The sequence below is a fragment of the Nicotiana attenuata genome, chromosome 6 (assembly GCF_001879085.1).
Source record: "Nicotiana attenuata strain UT chromosome 6, NIATTr2, whole genome shotgun sequence".
NCBI lineage: Eukaryota > Viridiplantae > Streptophyta > Magnoliopsida > Solanales > Solanaceae > Nicotiana > Nicotiana attenuata.
In genome coordinates, this window is record NC_031994.1 from 57,278,918 (window position 1) to 57,303,894 (window position 24,977).

Sequence of the window (24,977 nt, forward strand, 5' to 3'; positions counted from 1 at the left end):
CGATGAGGAATCTAAGGTAAGGATAATTCATCTCAAAGACAAGATTAAATTTTTGTCTAAAGAAGGCTATCTGAGTTACTCCTGGATTTTATTAATGAATCTGAGGATCTAAATAGTGAAAACAAACAACTGTCTAAGGAGTGTGTGATTTTGAAAGCTAAGTGCAAAAATCTGGAACTTAGGGCTAGTGAAAGTGAAAGTAAAAATGCTGAGTTAAAGAACCAGGTTCATGAACTTGACACCACTGTCCTAGAGCTTAGATAAAATATAAAATTGAAATTAGGAACTGGTAAAAAGAAAGCTGATCACACACAACTCACTTTAGAAGAAGACCTAGGAAAAATGAAAGATGAGTTATACAAAAGAGATGAGCAGATAAGAGTCCTTAAGGAGGATCTAAGCAAGGTTAAGCACGAGCTAGACAGAACTTGTAAATGGAATAGGTCCTCCGATGCACTTTCATGGCTACATGAACACCATAGTAGCAATAAGAGAGGACTTGGCTACAGGACCCCTGCACCTAAGTGGGATCCCAAAAGCAAGTACCTCACACTTGCTGAGAACATAATTTGCACACACAGTGCTAAACCTGGTCATTATAAAAGTGAATGTATTGCAAAAGAAAAGGCTAGTCAAAAGAATAAAGAATTTGTTCAAGGGAAAAATAGGCTGCCAGGATGGGCTAAAAAGAATCTGATTCACCCTTTTGCCTATAGAAAGGGACCCAAACTAGTTTGGGTTCCAAAGACTAACCCTTGATTTCCTTTTGCGGGTCCAAGTGAAGGGGATCAGCCAAATATGGTACATGGATAGTGGCTGTTCAAAGGATATGACAGGAAGTAAGAACCCGTTCCTTTCACTTGAGGACCTTAAAGGAGGTAATGTCTCCTTTGGAAATGAGAAGAAAGGTGAGATCATTGGGGTTGGAAAGGTAGGTAAGACTGATTCTCACTCTATTGAGAATGTCTACTTGATAGATGGCCTAAAGTACAATCTAATCAGTGTATCACAATTATGTGATAGAGGTAACTTGGTAGCATTCACCTTTACCAAATGTTTTGTGATTAATCTTACTACTGACAAGATTGTTTTGCAGGGAAAAAGAGTAAACAATACATACATTGTAGATTTGTCCGCACTTTCAGAAAATGAACTCACTTGCTTAAGTGTGTTGGACAATGATCCCCTCCTTTGGCACAAGAGACTTGGACATGCAAGTCTGAGTCAACTCAACAAATTAGTCTCCAAGGATCTGGTGATAGGGCTGCCTAACATCAAGTTCAAGGAAGACAAAGTTTGTGAGGCTTGTGTAAGGGGGAAGCAGGTAAGATCCTCTTTTAAATGCAAGAAAATGGTAAGCACCACCAGATGATGGAACTGGTCCATATGGATCTCTGTGGTCCAATGAGAACATTAAGCAGAGGTGGTAAAAGATATGTGATGGTGCTTGTTGATGATTACTCTAGGTTTACTTGGACATTGTTTTTAACATCTAAAGATGAAGCATTTGACATGTTTACTTCTTTTGTTAGAAAACTCAGAAACAACTAGGTAATCAACTTGCATCAATTAGGTCTGATCATGGAACTGAATTTGAAAATGCTAAGTTTGCTGAATTTTTGCATGCTACATCATAAATAGTTGCATGACTAGACCTCTTGTTAAGAAGATTCCCTATGAGTCACTTAATGGGAGAAAGCTAAATATATCCCATCTTAGGGCATTTAGATGCAAGTGCTTTGTGCACAATAATGGCAAAGACTCCCTAGGTAAGTATGATCCCAGAAGTGATGAGGGAGTATTCTTGGGATATTCTTCACATAGTAAAGCTTATAAGATATACAGTAAAAGGACTATGTGTGTAGAAAAAATTTATATGTTATTTAAAAAAAAAACTAACATTCTTTCTGATGCAGGAACAAGATAATGAAGATATTGGGCTGATAAAAAATTCAAATGGTGAAACCACAGTCCAGCCTGAAGATGCATCACATGAAGGAACAGGTGATGGAACAGGTCCTTCCACCCAGGGCAACATGACAGGGGGAACTGACTAGAGAGGAACTGATCCTCAAACCTCGAGGGAACCTGTCCATGAACCTATTCCTCAGTAACAAAACCAGGAAGGAACATCCAAAGAAATTGACATTCCTATTGTAACATCCACGAAATTGGATATAGATGAACCTGGTTCATCTGTTGATCAGAAGTTGTATAGGGGAATGGTTGGTTCTCTTTTGTATCTTACTGCTAGCAGACCTGACATTGTTTTCAGTATAGGTCTTTGTGCTCGATTTTAGGCAAATCCAAAGAAGTCCCACTTGACTACTGCCAAGAGAATATTGAGATACTTGAAAGGCACCACTGACCTTTGCCTTTGGTATCCAAAAGGTAGTAATTTTAACCCAATGGGATATGCTAATGCTGATTATGCAGGTTTCCTTGTGGATAGGAAGAGCACCTCAGGTATGGCACACTTCCTCGGTTCATGTCTTGTGTCATGGGCTACAAAAAAAAAGCAAAATTCAATGGCCTTATCTACTGCTGAAGCGGAGTATGTTGCTGCTGCTTCATGTTGTGCTCAATTGCTGTGGATCAAACAACCATTATTGAACTTTGGAATTGATGTTGGTTGCATCCCTAGTTTTTATGATAACACTAGTGCTATTAGTATGACAAAGAAACCGGTTCATAGATGTTAGGCACCATTTTTTTGAGGGACAACTATGAGAAAGGCTTGGCCACTGTGGAATTTTGTGCTACTGACAAGCAAATTGCTGACATCTTCACAAAAGCCTTAAGTAGAAATCACTTTGAGAGGAACAGACTGGAATTAGGGATGATTAAGATTACCTAAAAGGACCAGTTCAAGGTTAAACAAAAAAAATGAAAAAAAAATTGAAAAAAAAATTTTGGTTAGAAAGTCAGTAAATTGTATAATTAGATTAAATCTTGCTCAGTCTCATACTTTTCATAGTATACTCTTGTGCCATGTGTTAAAATGACTCATTAATCACTAATGATATTTTCTCTGTTTTGGCAAATTTAGACTCACACAAGAGAATTATCAGTGAAGAACCTGGTTCATCAAGATAACACGGTATGTTTTCTACACTCTGCATAATTTGAAATAACTATATTTGGATCATGAGTAGAGTCCTACCAAATACCAAACTCCTTTTGGAATTATCCGTTATAAGTGAACCAGTCCTATTTAAAAGATTTCCCAACCGAATGGAAGTATCTAGATTCTAGGGATACACTCCAACGTCTCTTCAAAACTGAATTTCAGTTTAATTAAACTTCGAAGAGTCTGAAAAGCTGTAGTTACCCCATCAATTATTCTCCTGTATATTGATCAGCTTTAGTGTATTCCTTACTTCATCTCTCTCAAGTCGTCAAAAACTCTCATTCTTCTTTCATCTTCCAAACAATCTAATTCTCTTCTCTTCCATACCCTACCCAAATATGTCGAACACCTCTGAAAATCCTTCATCACTACCACAGGAAACCACTTTCACACCATCTCTAAGAAAAGTAGAGTAAAGATGATGGCTCATAAGACTGTCGCTGAAGGGGAGCAAATCAAGAAAATAAACAAGCAATTGAAAGCAGGTAGGGAAGAAGAATTCCAGAAATCTGAAGATTCACTTAAGTGTGCTACTAAGGGGGAAGAAAGTAGGTCTTCCAAAACTAAACAGGTATCTTCTGATTCTAAAGTTACTCCTGAGATAATTTCTGAAGTTCTGCAAATTTGGAGAATAGATTTGTACTGGTAGGATCTATAGAAGGTGTTGGGACTACAGAATCTGGAGAAGTTGATGGTAATGATAAAAAGGGAAAAGAAAAAGAGAGCAAGGGTGCTAGGAGTGATGTGAGGGGAAAGGGTAAAAGAGTGGTTGATTCTTCACCCACTCCTGTTGGTCTAACAAAAGAAACTGGTGCAATCGTTGTTTGGGAAGAGGAATTTACTGAAATAGAAGAGAGTGTGAGCAAAACAGGGGGAAGTGGGTCTGGCGAAGCTACTGAGGGGTTGGTTCAACTTGGGAAAAATATAGATGAACCTGTTCCATCTGAACAGGAAACCCTCCTGGACCTACTGATAGGGTTACCAATGGCACCAAAACTCATGCCATTCCCTATGGTTTCATTCTCACAACTGTGCTTGCACATTTCAAGGTACAAGCAAGGATCATTTCGGGGTTAATACTCTGCTTGCTTGCGATTATGAAGTCAATATCATTCCTAATGAACCTGGTTCATCTAAAAAGACACCTATCAATAGCAAAGTCAGAGTCAGGCAAAGGATGTTGAGATAGCAAGGCTGAAGACACGATTGGTTGCGGTAGAATCTGAGAGAGATGTTCTCAGAATTGAACTTGCAAGGGAAAAGGAAAAGAATGATGGAATTCTTCAAGACATGCCGAAACTTCTCCAAGCAAATAACCTAGCCCCTACCTCTTCCAAGCCTTAAATCCTAGCCTATTGTAGATCAACCAGTTACCCAGTTCAGGACGTTTTGTTTCTTTTGCTCACGGTTTCAGTATTTTTATTTCTTCTTATGCTTTGTGGTAGAATCTTATCAATCATCAATGAAATTCACTGTTTTGCTCTAACTGTTTGTTTATATTTCTTTGATGGTAAAAATTCTTAGCTTGATCTATGATGACTAATCCATGATTGCATTTGAAGTAGCCCTAGTGGCCATGAGTAAGCTTTAAATTTGGTTATCTCACATTTTTTATGCAACTTCTCGATGATGCCAAAAGGGGGAAAAAGGTTGTGCTTTAAACAAGTGATGTTTATAACCTAATGTACTTGGTCCTTGATGATAAGTGATAAAAAGGAAAAATATTTCTAACATTGTGTTGATGTTAAGCAGAGTTGAAATAGGGCCTATGCTTATGTAAAGCATAGAGTTTGTCATCATCAAAAAGGGGGAATTTGTTGGCCCAATCAAAGGTTAGTTTTGAAGACTGACAAAGGAACTCAGGATGAACCAGGTCCATCACTCAGGTGCACAAAAACGGGCAGATTCGAGCATGTGGGTTGCACATGAAAGAGATAAGCTTAACTTGGTGTATTTAATATCTCCTGATCGAAAAAGTTGCATAATTCATAAGGAGGAGTCCTTAATCAAAGAGAACACTATCCAAGATAGGGAAGGAGTTAGAAGTTGAAATCAACTAGAACTCTTCCACCAAGGAAGAGTTGCATCATAACTCTAGTTATTTCTTCATCTACTAACTCTATAAATTGCAGGATGTTCTCACATTACATGGGTTGCACAAAAACACAGATGTTAAACCTGAATTGAGAGCAAAATAGCAAGGCTTTTTGCAAGCAGTTCGTGTGTGATTCAAGTGTGCAAACCTCAAGCTACATGAACCAGATTGAAGAACCAGCTCTATAAAGAGTTTTATGTGTCTTTCTTTATTTCTAGTTCAATTGTAGTAGGTGTTTTCATATTGTACCTTTCAGCTTTACCTAGAAGCAATTGTAATAGGTACTTTGAGTATTCAAGTTAGAGTTAACTTGAAGTTGTCGCAACAGTTAGAGGCTGGTTGCTACAACGGGATTAGAGTTAATCCTTAGGTTTACAAAGAGTTTTGTAAATGCTGTTTTGGCTCATTGAATTTAGTGGAAGTTTGGGAAAATCCTACTGAGTAGTAGGTCGTGGTTTTTTCACCTTTTGAGCCAGGTGTTTTCCACGTAAAAATCTCTGTGTTCTTTATTTTCTGTATTTATTTTTCCGCAAACAGCAGTAGTTGGAACACCTAAAAGAACCAGGTCCTTCTATAGTTCAGATAAGCAAAAATTGGGTACCACACAAATCACCCCCCCTCTTGTGTGGTATTGACGTTTAGAACATCAGATATGTGTACTCTTTTTCCTTTGCTAGATTTTTTTCCCATTGGGTTCTATTTTAGTTAAGGTTTTAATGAGGCACATTACTTATTGAGTAGACATTAAAGAGCGAGTGTTATGAATAGAATTGTAATTAGAGTGAATGTCTATCTTTTAGAGAGTTTTACTTTGTGGGTAAGTAATTTTTCCCCTATAAATTGAGGGGTCTTACCCCATTGTAAATCATCCAAAAAATTCAATAAGAATTACTCTCTCTTTCTCTGCAATATTGTTCTTCTACTTTTATTGTTTTATTACAATTGTTATTTTTTATATCCCTAAACTAGTTTCTTTGGTATCAAAATTCAAATATTGTAAGTAGTATACATCTAACCGGTAAATGGAATAAGAGTTATTTCACAAATTTGAAATCAGCAAAGGAGATGAGTCAAAGATTTTTTTAATAAGTACTATCTTCTTTGTTTGCGAAAAAGATTATTCCGTCGAGATTTTACTGGTTTTGATATGTTCAAGCAGTGAAGAAATTTTTGAGCGAAAGAAAGATTTTTCTGACGGGTGAAATTTTAAAGAGAAATAGGAGGTCACTGGTAAATGGTTTTTTATGGAGGATTTCTTTCTTCTGGATCCAGCTCTTCTTCGTTTAGTTTTGTGGAAAATGAGTGTTACTGGCCAGTTATGACAAGTAAAGAGGAGAGAGAGATGGGAGAAAAGATAGGTGATTTTCTGAGTGACTGGTAGTGTTTTAGAGATGGTTTCTAGTGAAGCTTTTTATGGGTATTACCGATGAGTGATTGCTGATGATTTTCGAGCTGGATAGAAGGTGGGGTATTTTCTTGGTGGAAGACTGTCATGACCCGAATTTCCCTCCGTCGGGACCATGATGGCGCCTAACTTTTCAGATTCTAGGCAAGCCAACAACTAAAGATTTAATAAGCTAACCCTTGACCAAATCAGTAAATAACAGCAATTAAATCGAAACAGATTAAAAGAGTGCATAATTGGATAATAACCAGGTACTTATACACAACTATCCAGAAACTGGTGTCACATTCACGAACTTCTAAGAGTCACTACAAATACTGGATGAAAGAAAATACAATTGTCTTTGAATTATACAAACAGTAAACTGGAATAACTAGAAGGGGACTCCAGGGTCTGCGAACACCGGCAGATCTACCTTGGGTCTCCTGTAGGATTGAAGGCAGCAACTCAACTCGGGTCAACATGGTCCAGTACTGGAATCTGCACAGAAGGTACAGAGTGCAGTATCAGTACAACCGACCCCATGTACTGGTAAGTGCCGAGCCTAACCTCGGCGAAGTAGTGACGAGGCTAGGAAAAGACACATACATAAACCTGTGCAGTTAAACAATATGCTAGAAGAATAACAACTAATAGAAGCTAAACAGAAATTAACGGGAGGGGGAAACATGCTAAGGGGGTACCAAAATAATGAATCACAGCAGTAGAGGAATTTAAACAGCTAGTGTCACACCTCCTTTTTCCTACCCCCGGAAGGGTGTATAAGGGAGTTTTTCCAATTTTAAGTGACAATCGAAACGAGATTATTTTGTTTATTCAGAGTAGCCACTTGGGAAAGTTAATGGTGTCCCAAGTCACCGGTTTAAAATCCCGAATCGAGGAAAGATTGACTCTGTTTTATAGTCCGTGAACACAGAAATTCGGGTAAGAAATTTTATTAACCCGGGAGAAGGTGTTAGGCATTCCCGGGTTTTGTGGTTCTAGCACGGCTGCTCAACTATTATTATTGGCCTAATTATCTGATTTTAAAACACTTTTAAACCTATGTGCAATATTAATTTTTAAAACCGCTTTTGTTTATTTAAGGAATTATTTCAAGGTTATTTAAAACACATCGCAAACCACGCTACATGAAATGCACTCGTGATTCATGACACGTCCTATTTAACCTTGTTGGAAATTAGAACCGGGTCACATGAATGTACCTCCGGATTTTAGGTGTAGAGAAAAGTGTTGAGAGGCCTGTATCTTAAGAAAAGGCTTCAGCCGTTTGGGTCCTTCTTCTATGCTATTTTCTCTCTACCCTAGAATGTAGGAAAATGAGGTTCTTATAGAAGGAGCTTAGGGCAGCATAACTTGATTTTGTAATTCCCCTTTAGGCCCCCCCCCCTTTTATTTTTACCCTCCAAGTCCCTTAAAACAAATATCTGAACCCCTCCCTTTCTTAGCATGCAAGTCTCCTTCCTATCCTCTAGAAACTGCTTACAACCGAAAATATTCCCCCAACCCTCAAATAACCAAAACACCCTTTCACAACCCTATATTTACATCCAAAACGAGTCACTCCTGGATGAAATTGACCCAAGACCCAAGCCAAACCCATGGGCTTGTCCTGCCCAAGCAGGAATGAAACAACAGCCCAAAAGAAAGCCCTAGGCATCATAATCTTAGTAGCACAACCTTAAGACTGACTGGTTTTAATTAAACAAACGGAATTGAATTAATCCATGAAAGTTATAATTGACCCTGAACTAGAACGTGCTAGGATGTTTTAACAATTAACCAATTTAAACAAAAACAAAATCAAAATGCCTGTCAAGTACTCTAACCTAACATGCAAGCAGAGATTAACTGAACAAGAAAGAAAGAAAGGAAAAGGAAAGAATCAAAAGAGACAAAAACAGAATAAAACAAAGGTGAACCAACTGACCAAAGCCGGAGAGCATGAATGACATAGGGAAGCAAAGATGGAAGCCATGGCTGAGCTCGAGATGCCTCGGCGGAGCTTGAAACTGACCCTAATGAACACTCTAGTCAAGAATGATCTATCAGGGTGAGTTTCGAGCCACGACGAGCAGAAATCTTCAGAAAACCCCAATTCCGAAATTAGGTCAAACTCTAGTTCAAGATTTGACGAATTCCAAAAGTTGTTTGGGAAAATCGTCAAGGGTTTTGAGTTTGGGGAGGTTTGGTGGTTATAGTGTGTAAGTTTGGGGTCAATCAGAGTTGTGCCGCCGGCCTGTGAGTTGAGAGGATAGTAGGGCGGCTAGGGTTTTCTTTAGGTTGGGTTTGAGACTGATTAGGGGGGGGGGGGGTTTTGAATGGCGTATGGGGTCGCTTCAAACAGTTAAATATAAATGAAGCCTTAGTTCCGGGCCGTTGGATTATGGAAATCCAACGGCTGAGATGATACACACTGAAACGGGGTCGTTTGGTTACTTAGGGGGAGCTGGACCGGGTTACCAGGTTGGGCCTGGGGCGGATTGGGCCAAAAATTGGTTTGGGTCCAATTAAAAACAGCCTCTTTTCTAATTCTTTTTTTTCTTTTTCAATTGTTTTTCTCTTCCTTTTTCTTTAATTAATTAAAACCTAAATTAAATTTCTAAATCAAATTAATCTGCAAAATTAAGCTAATTATCTACTATAATATTTATAAAAATTAATTAATCCTAGATTAAAAGAGGAAATGACTAATCTAAAAATTAAAAAGCAAAAATGCAAAAGTGAGCCAAATTTTTTGTGATTTTCATTTTTGATAAAAACAACTAATTTACTAATTAATCCTAAAAATAAAAAAAATAAAACCTAAATGCAATGCATGGTGTTTTTGGCACTTTCATGATTTTAACAAAAATAAACATGCATAGAAATGCAGACAATTAGCATAAATTCCCACAAAATCCTACAAAATTGTAAAAAATATGAAAAAGATTATTTTTTCTTGTATTTTATAGGAGTAATTCCTATAGGGAGAAAATCACGTGCTCACAGCTGCACCTCTTTTCTCGGAAACACGAAGAGTTTTTGTGCAAAGATAAAGTGAGCGGATACGAGCGATTTTTGCCCGTTTGAATACTCCGTGGGAAGCACTTTTGAAAGATTTGACCGCACCTTGCTTCCGAGGTTGCCTATATATCCTTGGCTATAAAGGAATCAGGTCAGTGTAGTTCGGGAAGTTTTGGTAGCTGGGACTACCAAGAAGCTGTGATTTCACTGTTGCTGCTGCTGCTACTGCTTGCTGAACTCCTTATTACACCAAGACAAAATAAAAGAAGCTAGACTAAACTATGATCTATGAATTACAGGAATCCTATCTACATATCTTCAAGCTTGATATTGCAGTTTCTGCTGCTCTGTTGACTTGTCCTCTCCAGGTGAGCTTCCTTTGTTGCTGCCTTGAATTGCATTCTAAAGTGAATTCCCTGTTTTCCAGGTGGGCACCTGATTGCCAACACTTGAACCGTATCCCCTTGAACTGTATTCCCTTGTTCTCCAGGTGAGTGCCTGATTGCCAAAACTTAAACTGTGTCCCCTTGTTCTCCAAGTGAGTGCCTGATTGCTAAAACATCAACTGTATTCCCTTGCTCTCCAGGTGGGCGCCTGATTGCCGAAACTTGAATTGTATTCCCTTGAACATTGAACTGCCTTCCTCGAAACTTGACCTGTTTTCCCTTGAAACCTGTGCTGTCTTCCTTTGAAATTTGAACTGCTCTCCTTGTTCTCCAGATGGGTGCCTGATTGCCAAAACTTGAACTATATTCCCTTGCTCTCTAGGTGGACGCCTGATTGCAAAAACTTGAACTGTATTCCCTTGCTCTCCAGGTGGGCGCCTGATTGCCAACACTTTAACTATATTCCCTTGCTCTCCAGGTGGGCGCCTGATTGCCAGAACTTTAACTGTATTCCCTTGATCTCCAGGTGGGCGCCTGATTGCCAAAACTTTAACTGTATTCCCTTGCTCTCCAGGTGGGCGCCTGATTGCTGAAGTTGAACCGTCTTCCTTTGAACATTGCTGCTTTCCCTTTGTTCTCCAGGTGGGTGCCTGATTTCCAACACTTGCATTGCTTTTCCCTCGAAACTTGACTTGTTTTCCCTTGTTCTCCAAGCGGGTTCCTGATTGCTGAACTTGAACCGTCTTCCTTTGAACATTGCCGCTTTCCCTTTGTTCTCCAGGTGGGTGCCTGATTTCCAACACTTGCACTGCTTTTCCCTCGAAACTTGACTTGTTTTCCCTTGTTCTCCAGGCGGGCTCCTGATTGCTGAACTTGAACCGTCTTCCTTTTACATTGCTGCTTTCCCTTTGTTCTCCAAGTGGGTGCTTGATTACCAACATTTGAATTATATTCCTTTCCTCTGAAACTTGAATTGTTTTCCCTTGTTTTCCAAGTGGGAGCCTGATTGCAGACACTCGAACCATCTTCTCTTGCTACTTGGAACTATTTTCCCTAGAAACTTGCACCATTTTCCCTTGCTCTCCAGGTGGGCGCCTGATTGCTGAACTTGCACTGTTTTCCTTTGAAACTTGAGCTGTTCTCCCTTGTTTTCCAGGTAGGCTCCTGATTGCTGAGCTTGACCCGATTTCCTTTGAACTTGTGTTGTCTTCCCTTGTTCTCCATATGGGTGCCTGATTGCTTGATCCTGAATTGCTTTCTATTCTTGAAACTCGTGTTGTCTTCCCTGGTTCTTCAGGTGGGCACCTGATTTCAACAAAAACAGACAAAACAAAAAAAGCTTTTCTGCCCCAATTTGATATTGGGAACATCTGTGAGTGTTAACTAATTCTTGTTATCAAAATAAATTCTAAACTAAATTCCTTTATCCTGAAAATTTCAAACCAAGCCTCATTTCAAAAGTGAAAACTTAAATGCCAAATTATACTTCCTAAAAGTAAACCTCTCGTCAGACCTTGTCATTTGCGAGGGCCTCAAAACTTACTAAATCCCGTTATCCAGGAGGGCACTAGAACTTATTACCGAGCCTGTCTGGCACACACTTTCCTCACGGAGGGTTTCTCCGAAACAAACGAAATTTCCTGACCCTGTTTCAATCAAAGAAAAATCTTGTCAGTTTGAAAATGTGGTGGTTAGTTTGCGGCATTCTTGCTGAAGGTGGCCCTTTCGCTGCCGTGCTTTGCTTTGACTGGCCTCCTTGAACTGGCCAAGAATTATTTGCCTTTCTGTCTGAATTCCAACCGCAGGACCCTGAATGACCTGAATGCTCTACACACAACCTGCTGTTTCATATTTCTATCCTTTCAATTTGAACCTCTGTATCTTCCCCAAAATTCACAAACCACTCGACCGCTTGAACTTTCATTAACACCATACTCTTCATATTTGCATCATGCTATTTCTGGTATGCTTTGGCCTTGAGATCTATTGCTCCTTCACTTGCCATGATAACTTTGATTTTCACTTGGAAGACCTTGCTTGTTATTGGTTAACCACTTTCTCTGTCAACCTTATCACAGAAAATACCTTTGATCCGTTCACCCAACATCCTATATCTGTTGCATTGTTCATGAATTGATACCAAACCTTTGTATTTCACATGAATCACAAAGCACGTTGATTGTTACCAACTCAGTGCGCATGCTGTTCTTTCCTGACTTATGGCACTTTGATGTGCTAGCCAGATCCCGTTTTGTGCAATTGGAAAGCTGGTGGAAAATTTTGAAGTCATTTCTCACTTGTTCTAACCAAACAGACTCAGGAAGAGGAAGTGAACAAGACAAAAGGAACAAAGTAAGGACAATGGAAAGAGATGGTTCCTAACAAGAAAACTACAAAGTAGAAACTTATCAGATGTGGATACCAAATCTAATGACCATGACATGCACCTTTGGATTAAGTGGCCTAACCTGTCAAGTAAATCTAATGCTCAACTCTTGTTGTACCCCTAAACCGTGAAACTGGGCTTCAATGCTCCGATTGTCCAATCTGATTCACGATCCTTATTTGACTCGTAGTGCCGGAAGGGTTTTCACCATCAAGCCTCTCTCATTTTTCCTTCTCTCAACTTACCGCTGCCTTATGGTGCATGTGAAGGTTTTCACCGATAAGACTCTCTCATTTTTTCTTTTCTTCTTCTTTCCTCCGATTCTGTAGATGACAAGGCATTGAATATAGTAAAAAAAAAATCATACGCTCCTGGCATGGCTAACTCAGCACTCTCAAAGATTATCTGGGAGGTCTTTCTGGACTGTAATGTGGCTTTTGGACAGGGTTAGAAAGAAAGGATATCATAAGGGCTCAAAACAACTTGAATGGGTTCAGAATTACAACTTTTGGAATCAGATCTTTCATAAAACCGCAACTTCTGCCCCAGTTTTCTTGCTTGGGGACTTTGAATTTTTATTTTGATGGGACCGAATCGTGAGGCTGCCTACGTATCCTTAAAAGGAATCAGGTCGAACGTAGTTCATGACATAGGAATTGCTTTGTTTTTTTGTACTTTTCTCTTTTTTTTTATTTTTATTTTTTTTCTTTCTCCCTTTGTTTCTTTATCTCTATTTATCTCTCCTTTTTTTTTTAAATTTTTTTCTTTTGGAATGAACTTTCTAAAATAAACCTATGGGACAATTTTTTCGTATGACTTTAACTTGATTCCAAAAGAGGGGAGGTCAAAGAAATCGGTACGGGCTCAAAAGGGGTTCCAAAGGGTATAAAGTGTTTGGATAGCTGAAAGAGGGCCTCCCAATCTCTAAAAGTGCCGAGTACAACACGTGCAACTTGAAATGAAAAAAAAACAAAGAGCACACACAACATTTCTTTTACAGCTTCAGCATTGATATCACTGATATGCTTTCCAATTTTTTTTTTTGTGCCTTGTCAAGTACAGAACTCTCGTTGGGTGATTTCTTCTTTACAATGGATACCCTCCGTCAATTCTGAGAAAACTTTCTTGACTTTATCTTGTAACTTGAGATGCACTTGAACTCAAAGTTGCTTGCTTCAAATTGTCCGGGATGCATTCTCCTTTCACGAATTTTTGTCACCTTATTAATTTCCCAAATTATCTGCCCCAGTTTCACATGGTTCAGGCTTCATATGATCTCAAAATCTCTTTACTTACTTCCCACAAATGTCCCTATCATCTTCAAAATTGTTTCATTGCTTCATGATTAGGCTAACTTTTAAGACCAGGCCTAGAATTATGCGTGCATGTCATGTCACTAGAGTCAGCAGGAAAAGAACTATAAAAGGAAAAGAGAACTAAACAAACACTGACTAGAAATAACAGAAAACAGGAAATTGCATTAGACAGACGGTGAAAGGGTTTGAACAACAAGACAAGCAAAATAAACTGGGGTACGACCTTGGAACAAACCTAGATAACACTAAATGAGTTATTAATACTAAAGGAACTAGGCAAAATAAAAGGATAGAAGAGTTTGAGTCACAAGACAATATCCGGATAACAACCCTGAAAATAACCCGGACAACAGAAATGACACCAAAATAAACCACCAAGACTCCTCCCCGGCTAGCCAAGAGATGGAGCGTCTTTCCAATTACCAAGCACGGCATCTTAGCCATTGGGTTCCGCATCAATATTGCCAAGACCATTACCGACTTCAATATCATTAACTTCAGTCAGCAAGTTCCCAAGAGAATTCTCATGCTCCCTGTCACTGTCCTTGATCACAATTACCCCTTCTTGAATCATTCTTTCTATTTCCCTTTTCAAAGCACGACAATCTTCAATGCTATGCCCTAGGACGTTAGAGTGCTACATGCATCGTACAGTAGGATCAAAAACTTTTGCATATGGGTCTGGAGTATAGCCGAGGAGCGGCTCAATCAGGCCAGAATGCTTTAACCTTTCGAACAAGCTCGTGTAGAACTCCCCGATTGGCGTGAAACTATTTCTTTGCCTTTGTTTCCCTCCATGCCCCAGTTTTCTAGGGTTGTTGGACGCTCAAAAATGCTGGGAGGGCAAAAGTGCATTATGCGGCACTGGCGCTCGCCATGAGGAATGACCCAGTGGTTGGACAGATCATCGTACGTTGTTCGGAGGATAATACTGGGGTGAATTATGAGGTCGGTATTGAGGCTGAAGGCGTTTAGCAGGAATGCCCATTGGATCTTGTCATTGGCGGGGCTCAACAACATCTTTTCTATCAACGGGAGGACTGTCCCGAGCAACTTGTTCGTTCCATCTGAACCAAAATTCCCTTAAACTTTCCTTGGGTTTCTTTTCCATTTGAGATAGGGGGGAGTGGTATGAGACAATGTCTATATTGTACTGAACGTGTCGCACAAAATCTTGAGCCATGTCATCCCATGTATGCCACTTACCGACATCTTGACGAGTATGCCATTCTAAAGCTGCTCCAGTCAGGCTCTCACTGAAATACGCCATCAGCAACTCGTCTTTCCCGCCAAAACTTCTTATTCCACTGCAATAACCCCTCAGATGGGCTACTGGATCTCCCCGCCCATCATACAAATTAAACTCTGGCATCTTAAACCCTTTCAGCTTTCTGGATATCTCATCTTGCTCCACTGTCTTAGCAGGCTTTGGAGTCTCACCGGGAGGCTCAAAATGAGGAGCGTAAGAGTATGGACCCGAGACCTTGAAACTTGGTTCTGGAGCATAGTGTTGGGCATCGGAAATTTTGAACACAGTCTCGCTAGAGGATCGAGGAAAGGTAGTTGGTGAAGGAGCTACAAAAATAGGGGTGGCTGGTGGAGGGGGGTATGGGATTGGTTTGGCTGGTGGTGCTTGTGGGGTTTTGGGAGTGGTTCCCTGATAGTGGTGGTAATGGGGAAAGCCTGGAGATGAATCAACAGTGGGAGGTTCTTGGGATTGAGCCAGTGGCAGGACGAAAGTAGGGTTGGCGGGGTATGATGGTGGTGGATGCCCTTTCATCCATGCCTGGTACATCTCTGCCATTTGGTGTTTCAACATATGTAACTCCTCTTTCAAATTAACATCAGCCTCTTCCCCCTCCCTTGTCGGATCAATAACACTTACATCCAGTTCTTGGCCAGCCATGATCAACTTGTCTTTGGACCTAGTATTGTACGGGTGAGTTGCCAGAATGCCAAATAAACTAACCACCTGCCTGGACTTGATGACAACAAGCAAACTCGTTAGCGATTAAGAGCTTAGCAGATAGGCAACCACACGTTGGGGATGCAATGCACCTAAGCAGTTAACCATTTCTATTATGCATTTGAACAGCTGCTTGCGTCATCCCGGCTTTCACTAATTTCCATTTTCCAATTTCTTTCTCCTTTTCATCCCTGTTTTTCTTTTCTTGATTCTTGTTTTTCATTCTTTTATTCTCTCATTTTTCCTTCTCTTGTTTTTCCATTATTTCTTTCCCACAGTTCTTCTTGTTTTCTCTCCTCTTTTTTTTCTTTTCATTTCACGGTTATGATCGAATCCTATGGGGATTGCCTACGTATCATGACGCCGCATGAGTCAGACCAAGCTTAGTTCTGGGGATAAGTGTAAAATATTTTTGGGTTTTTTTCAATTTTTCTTAAAATAAAAGCAAAACATCTTGGTTACAAAGACTTCCCCTACAAATGTAAACATAAAACTAATAGACTCGACAAGTGGACTAAACAGACTCCAAAAGAAAGATGAAAATACAGACTTGAAAATGGACTAACAAACTCCAAAGAAACCGAAAATACAGACTCGAATACAAATCATGAATACATAAGTGCCTCAATTACTGCTCTTGGGGCCCGCGGGACATCAGTCGGTCTCGCCGCGGGCCTATGCGCCATATCTTCTTGAAGGCGAAATAGGTCATCCATGATCTGTCGAACAAAAATCATAACGGAAGCGAAGAACATGGACCTGGTCATGTCCTCACATTCGTTTCACTTCATCACATTGTAGTCCGCAATGCTCCTAACCCTTTTTCTGATAATACCCCTCTCTTAAAGCAACCGTCCAATCTGCTGAGATCTGGCCCCCAAAACTTGTTCAGCTGTATGATTTTGCTCTTGAAGCTGCTGCAGGTCTTTCTCTAGCTGTGACATCAGTGCATAACATTGTTCTCTTTCTGCTTTGAAGCTCTTTGTTTGTTTGTCCATTTCCTTCTCGAGGGTAGTTAGTTTTTTCTTCAAATTAGTGGCTTCTCCCTCATATTTCCTTTTTAGTTGCCGGACAAACTCTGATCGTCCCTCTGTGTTCTTTGATAGTTGTGCCCGAGCTCTTGCCAGATTACTCTCGAATTTTTCCAAATCATCCTCGCATTCAGCTATTTTCTTCCTAAGACCATTTATGAGTCTTTCATCCTTTCGGCTCCTTTCCTGATTCTCAGCAGCTATCTTCCTTTTTTGGATCTGGGCTCAAAGGGCCTTATTTTCTTAGGTCAATTTCTTCTTCTCCCCTTCGTCAGCGGCGGCCTGTACACTTTTGTCAAATTTAAGATCTCGGATTTGCCCCTCTAATTTGCTTATTGTGGCTCTGTAGCTTGGCTCTTTTTCCAACCAATCCCATTGCTCTTGCGCCCCATCAGTGAATTGTTGGACATGGGGCCTTTTGGCGGGCCGCTCGGGCTCTTGATGGACTTGAGACCTTTTACCGTACCAAGTTGTGTAACTAGGCTCTAACTCGCCTTTGGACAGGTCCCGCACCTGAGTCTTTGGCTCTAGGAACCTACATTGAGGCCAAGTTTGACACACCTTTTCTTCCGGGAAAACAACTTTTGGTCCTAGTTCGATGACCTGCCGACTCAAATCCTCGTCATGCGGGATAGTCTGGTACCTGCCTAGCTGGCGTAGAACCCTGTGTGGGGCATAAGGTTGAATGCTCTGGAGACCCATCAATAGAAGAAAGCATACTTCGGCCGACATGTAAATGACTTCACTGACCGAGAGCCAACCGAATGTCCACTCAATTTTGCTTGCAGTCAGGGATCTCAAATGTGTGAACCATGCTTCCATACCTTCCGGAAACTCGTGGCCCTCCACCCGGTTTTCATGTTCTTCAATACATTTAAGACCGGTCATACCGCAGTTCGTGTACCCCGGACGGCGGCAGAGGTGTTCCTCCATCCAGAGTTGTAGAAGTATATTGCACCCCTCAAAAAACTTTCCTCCTTCTCGGCAAACAGTTAGAGCTCGGTAAATCTCCGCTAAGATCATCGGTACAATGGTGCCATTAGCCTTCTTAGTCATGAAGTCGGCTATTCCCACAAGCCCTAACTCTACGTTTCCATCCTTTCTCGCGCAAATTAAGACGCCCAGGAATGCCACTATGAAAGACAGTCCCCGCCGGGCTTCCCATTTATCTTTGTTTCCCGAATGAGTTAGACCGGTATCTGGGATTTCATAACCGTGGGGATCCCCGTAACGTCGGTACAAGAAGTAGAATGTGCAGAATCCCTTAGCCAAATTTCCGTCTCTAACTTCCCGACTGATGCTTAAAAGATCCAGAAACTTATGAAGATTCACCGCTCTAGGTGCCACTGGGTATTGATTTCTGAGGTTCCCACTAAAACCAGCGTAGCCCGCCATTTTCTCAAGCGTAGGGGTCAGCTCAAAATCGGCAAAATGGAATACATTGTGTGCTGGGTCCCAAAAGGGTATCAAAGCCTCAATTATATCCGTCCTAGGCTTAATCTTCAGAAGACCAACAAGACCGCCCAAAGCTTTTATCACAATATCTCTGCTGACTTCTCCTAAATCATTCCACCACATATGGAGTTCTAACGAGATTTCCTCGAGGACTGTGAAAGGTTCATTTTCAGTCGTGCTCATCCTGCACATTTATTTAAAGCGATCAGTTAAAATACCATGCTTTACTTTGACTCAAGAGAAAATTACCAATTTTTGAAAGTTTCAATTTAAAACAAAACCCTTTTGCGAATACAGCCCTTCAGCACCTCAAGAAAGAAAATTTTAGGGCTGTGTTTGCTAATCAACCAAAATTTGAAAGAGGACCTTAGGTGGCTATTCTTGCAAAAACAGCCTTTCGGCGCCTTTTTGGGACATTTTGGCTATTTTGGACAAGAACGACATTACCTAATTTATTTATGACAAAATAGCGACACTTCATATTTTTTGGGTTATTTTGCAAAAAATGGAGTTGGACTCGATGAGGGTTGCCTACGTATCCCACATCCGGTAAGAATCAAATTTGCGTAGTTCGGTCAATTTTGACGCAACAAAAAAAAAAACATAAACAATTTAAAATAGCTTTTTTTTCTTTTCCTTCAAAAATTTCGGCAGAGTTTTGGGATATTTTGAACACCAGGTTTTTCACAGGCGGATAATTTCCTCTCGCTCACCTCAATTTGGTTTTTCTCAATTTTTCTCCCTTATTATAGAAGCTGTCAACATGCAATCCGAGTCAAACAAATGTGCAAGTAGCAAGCAAAAATGCATCAGGATGGTCTTTTGATTTCAGGTACACCTGTCCTAGACGGACCCAACCCCTGTGTTGAGTCCCCAAAGTCAAATGCACGTGATGCAAACAAGCGTTCCTACTAGGGATCCAGCATGAGGCTATGTTATACTAGGTTTGAAAACCTGGGTTTATTTGTTCTAGACCTGGCTTACCCGAGCGGACAGCTCGAGCCGAGGAGGGGCAGCGTACTGGGAATACAGAAGCTTCGCCGGCTTTGCAACTTGTCCGAACCTCGTTCTAAATTGGGATATGACTCTAACAGAAGAGAAGCTACACGAAGTGCACCCTTCCCAGATGATTTAGAAGACTCAGAGAGAGGAGGGTTTCGTAATAATTTATATACAGTTCAACAATATCAAAGCGGTAAAAAGCGACATTTTGCACATTAGGCCCAAACATGTAAATAAAACCAGATAATAAATAAGCCAAATATAAAAATTATTCTAAGCTCGAATTCTTGAACCCTTAAGCAGAGATTCTGGGTTCTTATCCCCAGCAGAGTCGCCAGAGCTGTCACACCTCCTTTTTCCTACCCCCGGAAGGGTGTATAAGGGAGTTTTTCCAATTTTAAGTGACAATCGAAACAAGATTATTTTGTTTATTCAGAGTCGCCACTTGGGATAGCTAATGGTGTCCCAAGTCACTGGTTTAAAATCCCAAATCGAGGAAAGATTGACTCTGTTTTATAGTTCGCGAATACAGAAATCCGGGTAAGGAATTCTGTTAACCCGAGAGAAGGTGTTAGGCATTACCGGGTTCCGTGGTTCTAGCACGGTCGCTCAACTATTATTATTGGCCTAATTATCTGATTTTAAAACACTTTTAAACCTATGTGCATTTTTAATTTTTAAAACCGCTTTTGTTTATTTAAGGAATTATTTCAAGGTTATTCAAAACACATCGCAAACCACGCTACATGAAATGCACCCGTGATTCACGACACGTCCTATTTAACCTTGTTGAAAATTAGAACCGGGTCACAGGAAATGTACCCTCGGATTTTAGTAAAAACCGTGATAATTATATAATTAACGCGCCTAAAGCAAACTACGAAGTTCATTTTAATATCTAAGTTATAAAATTTCTTTAGGGCCATGAGTGACTTAATGTGGATGGCACACCTCAATCCATTCTTTCTTTAAGAAATAGTACTTAACTAAGGCCTATGTCAGGCCTCATTCGAAGCTAAACAGGTCCCTCACCCTATTACAGCCCAAATACTTGCAACTTTTAGCTAAATTGAAAGGCATATTCTGAGGCCAAATCCCATTACTACACTAATGATGCAACGTTTAGTATTATAACAGCCTGCTCATAATCTATTTCATTATCAAAACATAATAGAATTCCTAACTCTAACCAAACATCAACATGATTTCAAAACATATGGTTTACTAACATGGATTCATCCTTGTCCAGTCCTAGTTATCTAACCATGCATGTTTACAGAATCATACAACTAAGGCATGCTGAAAATGTTCAAGTGTCTAACTCAGTTGGCAACCTTACAGCCATAGTTAAACAATCTTAAAATTATAGCTAAACACAGATGTGAAACTCAGAATATTCAACCTCCTAGATCACTAAAGAAAAATACAAATACTAGCACTCAACCATAACTAAAGAAGTAACAGCTACCAAAACCCAGCAAAACATATTAAATGCTGAAGAAAGACAGAAGAATGAAAATCAGATTGATCCATTTCCACTTTAATGCATGTATTGCTCCAAACTTGCTATTTCAAGAGTAATGACCATACCTAGATACAACCAAAAATAACAAAGAAATCTCAACAAGATGACAATGAGATCAATAGAGCTTTAAATAGCAGTAAACAATAGCAACACCATCAACTTAATCCATGCTTAAAAACCAAAACCAGCAAAGTGTTCCAGCTTTCGAAAACCCAGAATGATGACACCAAATAACCAATGGAACAACGTTTGAATTCCCTTTTTTTTTGTATTTTTCGACTCTCCAAAATTCTATCAGTGAGTGCTTTCAGGTTTTAGGTGTAGAGAAAAGTGTTGAGAGGCCTGTATCTTAAGAAAAGGCTTCAGCCGTTTGGGTCCTTCTCCTATGCTATTTTCTCTCTACCCTAGAATGTGGGAAAATGAGGTTCTTATAGAAGGAGCTTAGGGCAGCAGAACTTGATTTTTTAATTCCCCTTTAGCCCCCCCTCTATTATTTTTACCCTCCAAGTCCCTTAAAACAAATATCTGAACCCCTCCCTTTCTTAGCATGCAAGTCTCCTTCCTATCCTCTAGAATCTTCTTACAACCGAAATATTCCCTCAACCCTCAAATACCCAAAACACCCTTTGAAAACCCTGTATTTACATCCAAAACGAGTCACTCATGGATCAAATTGACCCAAGACACAAACCAAACCCATGGGCTTGTCCTGCCCAAGCAGGAATGAAACAACAGCCCAAAATAAAGCCCTAGGCATCATAATCTTAGTAGCACAACCTTAAGACTGACTGGTTTTAATTAAACAAACGGAATTGAATTAATCCATGAAAGTTATAATTGACCCTGAACTAGAATGTGCTAGGATGTTTTAACAATTAACCAATTTAAACAAAAACAAAATCAAAATGCTTGTCAAATACTCTAACCTAACATGCAAGCAGAGATTAACTGAACAAGAAAGAAAGAAAGGAAAAGGAAAGAATCAGAAGAGACGAAAACAGAATAAAACAAAGGTGAACCAACTGACCAAAGCCGGAGAGCATGAATGACCAAGGGAAGCAAAGATGGAAGCCATGGCCGAGCTCGAGATGCCTCGACGGAGCTTGAAACTGACCCTAATGAACACTCTAGTCAAGAATGAACTATCAGGGTGAGTTTCGAGCCACGACGAGCAGAAATCTTCAGAAAACCCCAATTCCGAAATTAGGTCAAACTCTAGATTCAAGATTTGATGAATTCCAAAAGTTGTTTGGGAAAATCGTCAAGGGTTTTGAGTTTGGGAAGGCTTGGTGGTTATAGGGTGTAAGTTTGGGGTTGATCGGAGTTGCGCCGCCGGCCGGTCAGTTGAGAGGATAGTAGGGCGGCTAGGGGTTTCTTTAGGTTGGGTTAGAGAAGGATTGGGGGGGGGGGTTTGAATGGGGTATGGGGTCGCTTCAAACAGTTAAATATAAACGAAGCCTTAGTTCCGGGCCGTTGGATTATGGAAATCCAACGGCTGAGATGATACAAACTGAAACAGGGTCGTTTGGTTACTTAGGGGGAGCTAGACCGGGTTACCAGGTTAGGCCTGGGGCGGATAGGGCCATTGGTTTGGGTCCAATTAAAAACAGCCTCTTTTCTAATTCTTTTTTTCCTTTTTCAATTGTTTTCCTCTTCCTTTTTCTTTAATTAATTAAACCTAAATTAAATCCCTAAATCAAATTAATCTGCAAAATTAAGCTAATTACCTACTATAATATTTATAAAAATTAATTAATCCTAGATTAAAAGAGGAAATGACTAATCTAAAAATTAAAAAGCTAAAAATGCAAAAGTGAGCCAAATTTTTTGTGATTTTTATTTTTGAATAAAAACAACTAATTTAGTAATTAATCCTGAAAATATAAAAAAATAAAACCTAAATGCAATGCATGGTGTTTTTGGCATTTTTATGATTTTAACAAAAATAAACATGCATAGAAATGCAGACAATTAGCACAAATTCTCACAAAATCCCACAAAATTGTAAAAAAAATGAAAAAGATTGTTTTTTCTTGTATTTTATGGGAGTAATTCCCATAGGGAAAAAATTACGTGCTCACAGCTAGTACACTTTGAACCGGTAATAACAAGCAAACACAGAAGACGAAAAAATGCACGGCATCACCCTTCGTGCTTTTACTCTCAACCTCACTAGATAATCAATAGTAGAAACGTACCCGACATCACCCTTTGTGCTTTATCACTCAACCTCACCATATAAATAATAGAAATTTACACGGCGTCACCCTTCGTGCTTTATCACTTAACCTCACCATGTAAGTAATAGAAACGTGCACGGTATCACCCTTCGTGCTTTATCACTCTTCCTCAAAAAAGAAGAGACAACAACAATAAGGAGATAGAAATGACAACAACAAGTCTTGCTTCAACACTTAGTTCCATAATATCAATCTCAACTTTGAGTAAAGGTTCAACCAATACCAATTTCAATAAAACGTGATAAGAAATTGCTCAACACATCAAATAGCTAGTCTACACATGAACAATATGATCAGAATATACGACATCTACAAGGATAAGACTCACTCACATGCTATGACTCGGCAACAACGCATAGGTACTCGTCACCTCACCTATATGTTGTACTCAACATCCAAAAATGCAACAAGTAAGCAATTAATACCTAATCCCTCAAGCTAAGGTTAGCCACGACACTTACCTTGCTACACGGCCAAACTCAAAGCTCAATCACCGTTTTTCCCTTCACACAAGCCTCCGAACCAATAGAATCTAGCAAATTACCAACCAACAATTCAATTTAGGCCTTAGGAACTACCCACGATTGCAAGGAATTCAATTTAGGCCATTTTTGAAAAAGTCAACAAAAGTCAACACTCGGGCCCACTTGGTCCAAATCCGAAATTCGGACCAAAACCCGATTTTCCATTCACCCCCGAGCCCGGATATACAATTGGTTTTGGAATCCGAGCTCAATTTGAGGTCTAAATCCCTAAATTTCGAAATTCCTAGCTTCTACCCGAAAATCCCCAATTCCACCATGAAAATCCTAGATTCTAGGTTGAAATCTTGTTAAAAGAAGTGAAAGATTGAAAGAAATGAGTTACGAATCACTTACCTATGATTTGGGGAAGAAATGATCTTTGGAAAATCGCCTCTTGAGGTTTAGGTTTTGAAAATTTGGGAAATGAATCAAAAATCCCGTCTAAGTCCCTTTTACACAACTGCAGATGTCGCATTTGCGACCTGAGCTTCGCAAATGCGATGCTCTCAAATGCGAAGGTGCTATCACAATTGTGAAGCCCTTCACAGTCCTGCCGCCTTCGCAAATGCGAGGAAAGTGTCGGTGCGATCACTGAACTTCGCAAATGCGAGTAAAAGATCGAATTTGAGATCCTTGCCCCTCCCAGACTCCCTTCGCAATTGCGAAGGTAACCTCGCAGATGTGAGAACTACTGGCCTAGCTTCTCTTTGTAATCGCGGTAAAAGCCTCGAAAATGCGAGATCAGAGGCCTGCAACAAGTTCAGCTGTACCGGCAAAATTTTCTAAGTTCCAAAACACCCCGTAGCCTTTTTGAAACTCACCCGAGCCCTCGGAGCTCGAAACCAAACATGGACGCAAGTCTTAAAACATCATACGAACTTGCTCGTGTGATCAAATCGCCAAAATAACATCTAGAACTACGAATTTAGCACCAAATCACATGAATTTCTTAAGAACACTTTGAAATTCCTCTTTTCTCAACCGGATGCCCGAATCACGTCAAATCAACTCCGATTTTCACCAAATTTCACAAACATGACTTAAATATTATATTAAACCTGTACCGAGCTCCGAAACCAAAATATGGGCCCGATACCAACAAGATCAAACATTAATCAAATTCTTTAAACCATTAGATTTTCAGACTTACAATATTTAACAAAAATTCATTACTCGGGCTAGGGACATCGGAATCCAATTCCGCGCATACGCCCAGGTCCCATATTTCAATACGGACTCACCGGGACTGTCAAAGTACGAGTCCGGGTCCGTTTACTCAAAACGTTGACCGAAGTGAACTAAATCAACTTTTAAAGGGAAAAATTATTATCTTTTCTCAAATTTCCACATAAAGGCTTTTCGAAAATATGCTCGGATTACGCACGCAAATCAAGGAGGAATAAAATGAGGGTTTGAAGGCCTTGGAACACCGAATTGGGTTCTAAAACGCAAGATGACCTTTTGGGTCATCACATTCTCCACCTCTAAAACAATTGTTCGTCCTCGGACG